The sequence below is a fragment of the Dipodomys spectabilis genome, unplaced genomic scaffold (assembly GCF_019054845.1).
Source record: "Dipodomys spectabilis isolate Male_0828 unplaced genomic scaffold, ASM1905484v1 ptg000095l, whole genome shotgun sequence".
Lineage (NCBI taxonomy): Eukaryota > Metazoa > Chordata > Mammalia > Rodentia > Heteromyidae > Dipodomys > Dipodomys spectabilis.
The window spans coordinates 12,550,860-12,563,266 of record NW_024870772.1 but is presented as its reverse complement, the minus strand read 5'-3'; the positions used below and the strand labels follow the sequence as shown (position 1 = coordinate 12,563,266).

Sequence of the window (12,407 nt, the reverse complement as noted above, 5' to 3'; positions counted from 1 at the left end):
TCAGCAAAAACTCAACAGAGAAACCACAGATCTAAACAGCTGCATAGATAAACTAGATTTAACAGACATCTCCCGAATATTTCACCCAGCATCATCAGAATACACGTTTTTCTCAGCAGCACATGGAACATTTTCTAAAATAGACCACATTTTAGGCCACAAAGCAAACTTGTCTAAATTCAGAAACATTGAAGTTATACCTTGCATTCTCTCAGACCACAAGGGAATAAAATTAGAACTCAACACTAAAAGCCACCAAAGAAAGTCCTTTAACACATGGAGGCTGAACAACACACTGCTGAATCACGAGTGGGTCATGGAAGAGATTAGAAAGGAAATTCAAATGTTCATGATATTCAACAAAAATGAGCACACAAATTACCAGCTCCTCTGGGACACAGCAAAGGCAGTACTCAGGGGCAAGTTTACAGCTCTGAGTTCCTACATCAACAAATTGGAGAGACCTGAAACCAACAATTTAATGAGACATCTGAACCTCCTTGAAAAAAGCAGCAAGATAAACTCCAATCCAGTAGATGGAAAGAAATAACTGAAATTAAATCAGAATTGAAAAACTAAAGCCATTTCCTCTTAACTCAGGAACGAGACAAGGATGTCCACTGTCTACACTTCTCTTCAATCTCTTATTAGAATGCCTAGCTACAGCAATAAGACAAGATGCAAACATAAAGGGGATCAAAATAGGGAAAGAAGAAATAAAACTCTCCTTCTTTGCAGATGACATGATCTTGTATTTAAAGAATCCCATATACTCCGCTCCCAAATTACTCAAGCTCATTCAAAACTTTGACAAAGTAGGAGGGTATAAAATTAACCCTCAAAAATCAATGGCTTTTCTGTATGCCAACAATGAGAAAAGTGTGGCTGAAATTAGGAAAGCAACTCCATTTGTAATAGCCCCACAAAAAATAAAATACCTAGGAATTAACTTAATCGAAGAAGTGAAGGACCTCTATGATGAAAACTTTAAAAACTTGAAAAAGGAAATCAAAACAGAACTTAGAACTTAGAAAGTGGCAAAAACTCCCATGTACCTGGATTGGAAAGATCAACATCATGAAAATCGCAATACTTCCCAAGGCTATCTACAAATTCAATGCCATACCTATCAAAATTCCAACCTCATTCTTCAAGGAAATAGAAGAGGCAATCCAAAAATTCATATGGAACAATAAAAGACCCTGAATAGCAAAAACAATCCTCAACAGAAAGAACACTGCTGGAGGAATATCAATACCAAATTTCAAACTCTACTATAAAGCCATAGTAATCAGAGCAGCTTGGTACTGGCACAAGAAGAGACCTCAGGACCAATGGAATAGAATTGAAAACCCAAAAATGAACCTACAGACCTATAGACATCTAATCTTTGATAAGGGAGCTAAAAAAAAAAAAAAATGGTGCTGGCAAAATTGGTTAACTACTTGTAGAAAATTAAAGCTAGATCCTTATATATCACCCTGCACCAGGAACAACTCCAAATTGATCAAAGACCTCAGAGTCAAAGCAGACACTCTGAACACATTACAGGATGGAATAGGAGAAACCCTAGGTCTCCTTGGCACAGGCCGAAATTTTCTTAATAGAGACCCAGAAACACAACAAATCAAAGGACGGTTGGACAAATGGGATTGCATGAAATTGCAGAGCTTCTGCATGGCAAAGGACATAGCTAGCAAGATCTATAGAAAGCCCACAGATTGGGAGAAGATCTTCACTAGCCATACAACAGACAAGGGTCTCATATCTAAAATATACCTGGAACTCAAAAAATTATACCTCCCAACAACAAATCCTCAAAGAAACAACTGCCCAGTAAAGTGGACTAAAGACTTAAAGAGAAACTTCTCTGAAGAGGAAAGAAGGATGGAGCCAATAGACACATGAAGAAATGCTCACCCTCCCTAGCCATAAAAGAAATGCAAATCAAAGTAACACTGAGATACCACCTCACTCCAGTTAGAATGGCTAAAATCAAGAACTCTAATAACAACAGATGCTGGAGGGCATGTGGACAGATGGGAACCTTACTGCATTGTTGGTGGGAGTGTAAACTTGTTCAACGACTTTGGAAAGTAGTATGGAGGTTCCTCAAAAGACTCCACATAGAACTCCCCTATGACCCAGCAATCCCACTTTTGGGCATTTACCCAAATGATCACAAACAAGACCATAATAAAGCTACCAGCACGACTGTTTATTGCAGCATTATTTACCACAGCTAAGATATGTAACCAACCCAGGTGCCCCTCAGTAGATGAATGGATCAAGAAAATGTGGTATATATACACAATGGAATTCTATGCGCCTCTGTCAGAAAGAATGTCATTGCCCCATTTGTTAGGAAATGGAAAGGCTTGGAAAAAATTATATTAAGTGAAGTAAGCCAGGCCCAAAGAAACATAGGTCCCATGATTTCCCTTATTTGCACTATCTAGTATATGTCCGAGTCTGATGTATCTGAAAAGGTCAGATTAGGTGATGTTAGGGAAATGAACCCTAAGATATGTATTCAAATGTTTTTGTTTTCTTTCATGTGATTGTTTCTAACATGTTTATGATTATTTCTTTGTTGCTTTGTATGTCCCTCCCCCACAGTATAACCCCTGCTTTCACTGTATTTGATGTCAGTATAATTTGTGGAGGCGAAGGGGAAAAACAAATTGTTTAAACAGGGATACAGGTGGACCCATTTCAACAATGAGATGTACAAGTGGTTATGTCAAAAATGAACTTTACAACTTTGGTGCAGGGCAGGGGGTGGGGGGGTTTGGGGAGGCGGGGAGGATTGAGTGGGGGGGGTGGGGGGGGAGGATGGGAAGGGATGGGAAGGGGAAACAAAGGAGGAGGCTAAATGCTTGATAAGAAATGTACTCATTATCTTGCCCATGTAATTGTAACCCCTCTGTACAGTATTTTCCCAATAAAAAAAGAGAAATGTACTCATTATTTTGCCCCTGTAATTGTAACCCCTCTGTACAGTATTTTCACAATTTAAAAAAATGTAAAAAATAAAAATAATAAAAGAAACAGTAGGAATGACAGATATATTTATCCTGATTTGATCATCATAATGCATATGTATGTATGCTTCAAAACATTACACGGCGCCTTCCATTATATTTACATTTTTATGTTCCCATGTATAGTTAAGAATAAATTTAAGTTAAAACTGTAAGACGTTTAAAATCCATCTTCTTCATTTGTACACTCTGAGTAAAGAACTTCTGTACAAAATGTACAGAACTTCTGATATCAAGAAAATTTTAATAAAAATAACTTTATTCCCATTTACATTGGCAGTTTCATGCCAGATTATTTTATTTACTTCTGTTCTGTGCACTGAAAGCCTTGGAATAAGAAACTCAAGCATGCACCTCAAAAGGAAAGACACTTCCTGTGAAAGACTGAAGATTGCTATAATGGCTAAGATGTAGAAAACAGTTAAATAGAAGTTGCTGTTTCAAATCAAGTTGCTACTTCAAAAGTGAAGTTTGCTCTCCACTATCAGCAATAGACAGATTACCTGTAGGCATTTCCAATCTTGCTTTCATGTTTCATGAAAACACCAACAGCATTCACTTAACTATTTGCCTTGTTGGCATCCTATTCTGTGTTTATTCACTTATTTCACATGCAGTGGGGAAGCTTGAAATCAAACAAGTAAGAAGTAATTTGAGAGTTTTACTTGGATGGTACTGTGATACACACAGAGTTTGAATTCGTGAGATCTTCTTGTGTTAGTGCTTCCTAGCAAGCCTTCCACATTTGTTGAAGGTGAATTTCCAATCATCTCTACATTTAAGTGTGTGTGGATAAGCTAATATAATTTATTTAGGATTATTCATACTGCTCTCACTTTCAATCATCATTCAGCATTAAGGTCCTACTCACAAAACTGCCTTTACCAAAATATACTGTGATTTTCAATTATGTTAATATAACAAAAAAATCTGTGTTGTACTCAATATGCTTATGTTGTGACCCACTATAAAATGTAAGAAGCATATCAACACATGTTAATCAGTAAGTTCTCTGATCTAAGTAATTAATAATAGAATAGAGCTATTCAAAAATTTATCACCCCTAATAAAACAATTATGACTAGAATAACTGGGACACAGTTTTCAAGTCACTTGTTTCTACACCCACTAGACATCTCTCTTTAAAACTAGAATAAGAAGCACTGAAGTAAAATTTTCCCACTTAGCTATATTACCTGTAGACTAACTCCCTATAAAACTTTTTGAAGTTGCAAATAAAAGTGAAAAACAGTTAAAAATCCCTTAATTCATTGGAGGAATTAATTGCTCAACAGTAAAATCAAAGAGGTAAGCACTCAAAACTGAATGCTGGACTTCATAGTGTAAACGATCATACAACAATATGTTTGCCTCAAAATTTTTCAAATATTATATTATTATTATTGTTAAAATATTTAACCTGATCACTCTTTATATTTCATAAAAATATAGGGAACTGCAACAAGTACAAACAGAAGAAACTAAGACTCTTGATAACCAAAGAAACAAGGTAATGTTTAAACATAAAAATAAAACAGATAAAAAGTATTATTGAAAGGGCAGGATTAAGACACAAATTAATAAACACAAAAACTTCCCTTTAAAAATGTCCACAGCCAATTCATAGTTTCATTAACAAGTTGTCATGCAACAATGCATCCTCTCAAGTGTTTTTGCCCAACCCCTTCTGTTTTTAAACAATATTGTTCTTAATGATAGGAACACAAATATCACTTCCTTCATTCAAGTTAAAAGTGATATTGACTATACAGGGCTGCAGTCTTGACAGAGGTTTATTGAAAGCCATAGCTTTATGCAAACATGAAATATTTCTCATCATCAGTGCAAGAAACAACCTGGAAAGAAATTATCAACTGGTCTATAAATGATCAATCTTCAGGCACCAAAGTCTTTGTGTTTGTTTTGTGACTGTCATCATAGTTCTATCAGGTATTATGTGGTTTAACTTCAGATTATGTTCATGGATGAATAAGCACTGTGTAAATGTCTCTTTCCATGAATAGAAATGGCATTTATACTAGAAAACCTTGCTTCAAAATAGTCAAAAGCAGTGTGATATGTGCTGGTATAACCTACCACTTAAAATTCTGTAACATGAATTATCAAAATCTTCCAAGTATATGACTACACTACCTAAAAGAAGCCTCAAGATAGATGGAGGGAAAGGAAGAGTAGTTGTCTGGTATGGCAATGTACAAACCACCTTTAAATTTCCAAAGGTAGCTTAGGTTCTGAAATGCAGTTACTGCTTTCAGAGAAACAGCAACTGTAGCTACTTACCTCAAAGAGCAGTCAGATCTCCTGGTCAAAAGGACTCAAATGTTATCAAGTATGTTTCCTACCAAATGCCCCTCTTCCACACACATACACTTTACATACATTTATTTTAAAGTTCTCATCTCTATTTTCAGATGTGCTTTTATAAAGAAAAGGGCACTATGTGCGAATGGCTCACACCTGTAACCCTACTATTCAGGAGGCTAAGATCTGAGGATCTTGTTTCAAAGCCAGCTTGGGCAGGAATGTCTGAGACTCTGATCTCAAACTCAAACTAAGCACCCAAAAGCAGTGTGCCTCAATTGGCAGAGCATCAGCCTTGAAAAAAAATCTAAGGTATAATGGTGCCCAGGCCCTACATTCATTCAATCCCCAGTACCCCCTCTCTCATTCTCTTTTACACACACACACACACACACTCACACACGACAAATGTATCCAGGAGTGTTATATTATCTGAATTGGAATAAATTTACCAGATGAGAATGGCAGCTTACTCAATATAAATTTCTTCAGGACAGGAAAGAAATTACAATTTTTATTTGCCATAACAATTGGATAAATGAGGCATCCCACTGACAGCTAATTGTTCTAATGGTTTAGAATAAATTGAATCTCCTTCAGCTGTTATACATTAAGAAATTTGCAGAAAAAAGTTTGAGTCATTTAGGTATACTATAGGTGTATTAGGTACTTACCCTTCTCTTATGTACAAAGGAAAAGATACAAGATAACTTTCTGTGCAACATTTCTTAACTTTGCGTGAACTTTCTTGCTAGAAACACCAATTTTTATTTCATAACTGGTATTTATCTAAAATGAACCAAGGATAATGAATCTGGAGTCCCTGTCCTACATCACACTTTACAATTTGATTGACTGCTACTCAAAAGGTGATGCTTCATTACTGCTAAACTCTCAAGTGTTCATTAACAAAGTCAGAGAGCCTTTTTTAAGGGCTCACTCTGTCTTGATCCTGCAATAGGTATGAGAAATATAAAAAAGAATAAAAGATGTCCTCTGCCCTTGAAAGGATCACAGGCTAGTGGTTGAAACAAATGTCCAACAAAATTATTTCCATAATGTAATAAGTGCTATAATCATGGTGTTAGGGGAACAGAAAGTACAATATCTATCTCCCCTGAGGATTTCAAAGCAGATGATGTCTGACCTGAGTATTGAAGGTTAAGATATAGAAAGGAAGACAGATTTCTAAGCACGAGGGAATGTCCATACAGACATTAGCCATAAAAATATGTGTCCTGTGCAAGATATAATAGGAATAAACCAAACAAGTAGACCATTAAAATATGGAAAAGAAGAGCTAAGCATAGTAAAGAGTACTAACCCTACCTGCTGAAAGATGTGAATCTACTAATTCAAGAAACTATAAATACATAAGCTCACATAGGAAAGAATAAAGTAGCTAAATTAGCCAGGTTAGTCTAATATAACTATATGACCCTTAAAATCCATGATTCCACTAGATTAGGAAAACAACATGGGAAGATTCAACTTATGGGAGGGACTCAACCATCTTTTAATAGTTTTGAAGATGGAAGAAGAGAAACAAGAACCAAGGAATGCAGAGGAACTCCTTAAACTGTCTTGGATTTTCAGCTTAAAAAGAAACAGTGATGTACAAGACGTTATGTCGAAAAACGAACTTTACAACTTTGGTGGGGGTTGAGATGGTAGGGGGAAAACAAAGGAGGAGGCAACAATGCTTGATAAGAAATGTACTTATTACCTTGCTCATGTAATTGTAACCCCTCTGTACAGTATTTTCACAATAAAATTAATAATGATAATAATAATAAAGAAACAGTGGACTCAATCTCACAACTGCGAGGATTTGGGCTCTACCCACAACAAATCATATTGAGCCTCCTACTTCATAAACATGGTATGTCTCTCCAATTATTTGGTTCTTACTTGATTTCTTCCATCAATATTATGTAGTGTTTAGTCTAACAGTCCAGTGACATAACTAATTAGAATTACGATTTTTGAGCAATTACGAAGTTTTTCCATTTTATTTTCCACAATCAATTGGTACATCTAGAAAGAAAAAATTGATTTTGGTTATTTATTCTGAAATCCTTCAACCTTGCTGAGCTCATTGATGAGTTCTAGGAGTTCTTAGTAAATTTTTTGAAATTCTCTGTTAAACAAGCCTGCTATTTGCAAGTAAGGACTGCTTTATCTCTTCCTTTGTAATTTTTTCATTTTCTTTTCTAGACTCAATATTCTGGCTAGAATTTCCAGCACTGTTGAATGAATGATGACAATACAAATTCTGACTTGTTCTCAATCTCATAGAAAAGCGCTTAAGTCTTTCATCATTAAACATAGTGCTAGCTGAATGACTTCTGTCCATTTCTATTTAGTTGAAGTAGTTCTCCTCACTAACAAAATATGATACTCACTAGAAAGCCAACATTACTAGGACTGCTGCAACGAAGAACCACAAAGTCGGAGGTCAAAACAACTAATATAGTCACTTAAATTTCTGGAGGATCCAAGTCCAAGATCAATATGTGATATGGTTCATTGTTACCCTCTAAGACTCATTCCAAGCACCTGGTAAATATATCAGCCACTTCTGTTCTAGAGTAACTGTCTCATTTCCTCTTTGTATATGGCACAAATTATAGTGGATCAAGAGCTTGTTTACTCCCTTCTGTTCTCATATCAATTAAAAATCACCCTATTTCCTAAGGAGACCATACAGTGTGAAGAGGGAAGACGAGAACTTAAACATATCTATTTGTGTATACAATGTAACCCAACAACCTTCTATTCCTATTAATCCTTGTCAATTATTATGTGTTGAATTTTCTAATTTTTTCTTCATCCACCTATTTGATCAGATAAATATTCTCCTTTGGTCTGTTAATACAATTGCATATTGCCTATGAATTTATGTGTCGATTTTCATGATGGACATTTCTCTGCAAACTGTGAGTTTATTTTCATGATTTTATCTTTCGTTTACCTACTGGTTAATACCAGTTTAATAAAATTGTGAATTGTTTTCTGATCATCTACTTCATGGAATAGACTGCATAGAGTTAACATTAATTATTCACAAAAGATTGGTTTTTAGGAATTCCATTTCATTAAAGAGAGAGAGAGAGAGAGAGAGAATGTGTGTGTTGCTGAAGAATTAACAGAATTTTCTGTTTTGTATTACTTCTACTGGTAGTTTATGCTTTTTCAAGAGCTAGTCTATTTCATCTAAAGTTACCTATTTACATGCTACAATATGTTTACAATTGTATTTACTTTTTTAATTATAATGAGTTACCTAAGGGTGTAAATTTTACAAAGAGGCTTACAGGTGATCATATAAACTACAATAAAACTACATATATTGATATACAAATATTTGATAAACTGGTGTTTATCAAAATGAACTCCAAGAAATAGAAGTAAGAGGGTTTTTTTTGTTATTTTGAGGTTTGTTTGTTTTTTTTTTCTCCTCTGTTGCTGTTTTTGATTTCTGCATCTTTTTTCTTGTATGTAAGTTAATTTGTAGGAGAGGGGAATCTGGATGAAAAAACTAGGAGACAATGAGGGAAAAGGTGACACTGTTCAAAAACAAAAATAATCATTATCTGACTTATGTAACTATAACACCTTTGTATATCACAATTACAATAACAATAAAAAAAACCTAAGAGTAATGCCCTCACCAAATGTTAGCCCTGCACACTTAGGAATCTACACTTCCAGCCTCCAGAATTGTGATAAACTCACATATTTTTTTTAAGTCAAAACCAGAAAAAAAAGCAAAAGAGGCTTACTTTGCCTACAGTTTTAGAGGCTGAAAATCCAAGATAGGGATCCCTATCTGTTCAGTCTCAGGACAAATAGTAGACAGTATCACAATGGTGGGAATACTTGTGACATTAGAGAAGAAAGTAATAGGGTGAGATGAATACAGAATTAGTCTTTGTTTATTCTTATTTTCAAGGTTATTACAAGTATGTAAAATTTATTGGCCATTTCATCAACTATTTTTATTTAATTAACTTCTATTTTCATATTTATTATTCCCTTCCATCCAGTTCCTTTGGATTTAGTTTTCTCCCCCACTGCCCTATTCTCTAGGAGATTCTTCAGATGACAAAGATTCTAGTCCTTCAACTTTTCTAATTTGCCAAATGCTATGTTTCCTTTGACTCCTTTAAATGCACAGTATTCTATATGCTACAAATTCAAATGTTGTGCTTTCACTAAATCACCATGTTTCATTTCTCCTGATACATATTTGAAATATAGATTATTTAGAAATGTTACTTAGTTTCAAGAGCTACTTGTTACCTCTGGCTTATTAAGTCCTTTATGGCATTCTAATTTTGATGGAATTTTGCTTGATGGCATGGGACATAGCTTATCTGGATTATGCTTTGTGGGCAACTTAAAAGAATTAGTATTCTTTTCTTTCAGGGTAGAAAATACTATAAATTCTGTTATATTCCTTTACTTGAAGATATTGAGTTCTATGCTTTTGCAACTTTTCTAAGTTTTTAAAAGAAAAAAAAAGAGCTCTTGATTCAAATTAAAAGACAGAAAAAGTTGGTCCCGGGCTGGGAAGGTGGCTCAGTGGTACAGCACTTGCCTTGCATGCATGAGGCCCTGGGTTCGATTCCTCAACACCACAAAGCAGGAAAAAAAAAAAAAAAAAAAACTAGAAGTGGCGCTGTGTTTCAAGTGGTAGAGCACTAGCCTTGAGGTGAAGAGCTGAGGGACAGCACCCAGGCCCAGAGTTCAAGCCCCATGACCGGACCCAAAAAAAAAAAAAATTTAAAAAAAAAAAGCTGGTCCCAATCACTGGGACCAATTATATTCTTGATGATTATGTTCATTATTATAATTATATGATATTAAGAATAGTAAGTTATACAGATAACATTTTGGGGAAGACAGTTGCCGTTTCTATAAAAACGACAGTTGTCCTTTCTTTGGAAAAAATGTCAAAAAAAAAACACATCATTTTAAGTTGCTAGAAGAGGAAATGTGGTCATAACTGTAAACTAATTGGAAGATAGTACCAAAATGATTTTTTAAGAATAATAATTCTCTACTCAGATTACTTGGTAAGAACCTCCAAGTTTAATATACTGTCATGACTCCAAGCTTCAAGAGCTTCTATGACAAAACCAGTCAGTACACTTCCCTAAAATTGTGTTCCAGGTTTCACATATTGTCAAGAAGATATTTGTTTTCAATTTTTTAATGTCTAATGTTTAGAGTACATGTGAATCATTTACTTAATATTCCCATGTTTTAACTAACTTTTCCAAATAACATCAACAGTAGACAGGAAGACTTCCTTTGTAGATAAGTTTCTCTCTCTGTGGCTCTGTCTCTGTCTGTCTCTGTCTCTGTCTCTGTCTTTGTTTCTCTTTTTCTCTCTCTCTCATACACACAGACACACAGTTAAAATCACAATATTTCAACAGGTGTGTTTGTATTTTCCTTTTGTATATTGTCCTATTCACTTTCCTATAGTGAACTTATATCTTCACAAGAAAATGTTTATTTTAATTCATCCAAAAAAATAATTTTACATGAATAAGGAAGCAGAAATACATTTTAGTATAAAATCAATGTAAGAAGCTTCTGAAAAGGGAAGAAATATATATCATTGCACATGTATGACAAACTAACAATTTCATACCTTAAAGTTAGAAGGTCAGTTTTAATACTACATAATATCCAGATCCAATTTATATTACTCTGTCAGAGTAATATATCACTAAGAGTGAATATAATTATAGCTTATTTTAAGCTCTCATCTTCACACACTCTAGCCAGGTGATGAAATACTTAAAATGTTTAAGCATTAGCAGACCAAGTAGGGGGGATAAAAACAACATACACTCACATCTCACTAGTCTTTTTGGAAAATTATACTATTTATAGAATCAGAGGAGGAAATAAGAAACTGAATAATGTTCTGGTGGTAAGCTTTATCACATGCAATCTTTACTATGGACATTTTAGGGAACTTTTTAAAGAAATTATGTATTTTAAAGTACTCGTTTCACCATCAATAACTGTGGCATTTAATGCAAAAATAGAGTAAGAGATACAGTAATCTACTCTCACTTTTTAGCTATGATACATTCAAAGGAGCAAAACCACAAAAGAGAAAATACTCCATAAAGTGAAAAGAAAGTCATATTAATAAAAACAAATAGTTTAAATAGGGATACAGGTGGACCAATTGCAACAATGAGATGTACAAGACATCATATCAAAAAACAAACTTTACAACTATGGCACAGAGGCGTAGGGGAGGGGGGGATGGGAAGGAATGGGAAGGGGAAACCAAGGAAGAGGCAACGTTTGATAAGAAATGTACTCATTACCTTGCTCATGTAATTATAACCCCTCTGTAAGGTATTTTTACAATAAAAAAATTGACATACTAAAAACACATAAGAAACAAGAGCCCTTGAGTCACATGAAAAAAGATAGTAGGAGAATTACAATCTAAAATAACACATTATTAACCTGTGCTTTAATCAAAATTGAAATCTGTTTGAAAAGAAACATGGTTAAAATAGAAATACTCAATTTGAAACATAGTAAATATTACTCAGTAAGTTTCAAAGTATCAATTCAAATGCCCTTAGTTCTGGAACACATTGACAAGTTATCCATCTTAAGTAGAGACTAGTATGAGGAAAAGAAATTATAGCCAGCTAGGTGCCAGTAGCTCAGGCCTGTAATTCTAGCTCTCAGGAGGCTGAGACCTGAGGATCACAGTTCAGAGCCAGCCAAGGCAAGAAAGGTGGTAAAACTCTTATCTCCAATAAAACACCAGAAAACCAGAAGTGACGCTGTGGCTCAAGTGGTAGTGTGCTCACCTTGAGCTGAAGAGCTGAGCAACAGGTCTCAGGCCCAGAGTTCAAGCCCCATGAACAACAAAAAAAAAGAAAAGAAAAAAGGAGGGAAGGGGAGGGGAGGGGAGGGCAGGGCAGGGCAGGGCAGAAATTATAGCCATATTTCAGGCCTTCCATCATTTGCCATCATCCTAAAATTTTAAAA

General features: G+C 34.9%; 1 protein-coding gene across 1 annotated transcript in view; it reads right to left on the bottom strand.

Annotated features, from left to right (window-relative positions):
- The window catches only part of Diaph3 (diaphanous related formin 3), a 446,709-nt gene that overhangs the window by 323,044 nt on the left and 111,258 nt on the right, over positions 1-12,407 (bottom strand). The window lies entirely within an intron of this gene.